This window comes from Myotis brandtii, unplaced genomic scaffold (genome assembly GCF_000412655.1).
Source record: "Myotis brandtii unplaced genomic scaffold, ASM41265v1 scaffold41, whole genome shotgun sequence".
Classification (NCBI taxonomy): Eukaryota; Metazoa; Chordata; class Mammalia; order Chiroptera; family Vespertilionidae; genus Myotis; species Myotis brandtii.
In genome coordinates, this window is record NW_005365763.1 from 1,329,375 (window position 1) to 1,330,534 (window position 1,160).

The 1,160-nt window shown below is 42.0% G+C and overlaps 1 protein-coding gene across 6 annotated transcripts in view; it reads right to left on the bottom strand.

Annotated features, from left to right (window-relative positions):
• Positions 1-1,160, bottom strand: part of PARD3 (par-3 family cell polarity regulator) — a 744,562-nt gene that overhangs the window by 332,368 nt on the left and 411,034 nt on the right. The gene's annotated exons all lie outside the window — the stretch shown is intronic.

A 1,160-nucleotide genomic window follows, 5' to 3' on the forward strand; every position in this document is an offset into this window, starting at 1 on the left:
GGCGATCAGGGGGTTTGGGCGCTGTCCCCTGTCATGCTGATCCCGGTGCCGGGAGCCTCGCTGCTCCGCTGATCCCGGTGCTGGGAGGCATATTACCCTTTTACTATATAGGATAGAGGCCTGGTGCATGGGTAGGGGCTGGCTGGTTTGCCCTGAAGGGTGTCCTGGATCAGGGTGGGGGTCCCCACTGGGGTGCCTGGCCAGTCTGGGTGAGGGGCTGAGGGCTGTTTTCCGGCTGGCGAGTGACTAAAGCTTCCAACCGCTCCTTGTTTTCTTCTCTTTTTTTTTTTTTTTTTCTGGGCCAGCTTTAGCTCTGAGGCCTCGCTGCTGAAAACATAGATACAATGTTGCGGTCCGAGCCCGGCTGAATGGAAGCCCTTTTCTGGGGTTTTGTTTAGCTTCTTATTTGCAACATAGTATATAGTTGCTTAGAGTTGCAACTGAGAGGCCGGCAAGTGAGGCGGTGAACGTTGGAGTCTGCAGCAAGCAAGCCTCCCTGCTCGCTTCAGTGCCTGGCTGCTGGCTGCCATCTTGGCTGACAGTTAATTTGCATATACTCACTGATTAGCCAATGAAAAGGGTAGCGGTCGTACACCAATTACCATGTTTCTCTTTTATTAGTGTAGATAATAAAAGTGAATGTTTCTACATCACACTGCTTTCCACTGTGAGATTTTTAGTTACAGTTACATTGTTCTCTTATTGGTATGAAAATTAATTTAATTACTATTAACTCATTCTCCATTTAGAAATTAAAAACAACACAAAAGCAAGTCAATGGTCAATAACCTTTCAAAACGTGGTTGCCTCTACACTGACTACACACTGAGCTCAAGAGTACATTTTTTTTCAAAATATGATTGTATTATAGGATCAGATGAGTGATCATCACAACCGAGAAAGCTTGCTTTAGCTACTTTTTAAACATGGACTTTAAAATTAAGAAAAACACAAGCTATTTTGATAGCATTTTCAATTTGCGTGATTTGTTAGTAATTTTTTCTTACTTTATTTAAAAATGTGGGAATTTTAGCATCAATAAAAATAAACCACATTTTCAGTAAGTTCTGTTCTTCATAAACTATCCGGTCCCAACTATTTTCTATTGATGGCACATAATTTAGAATAGATCTATGAAATTTGTTTAAGGTTCCATTATT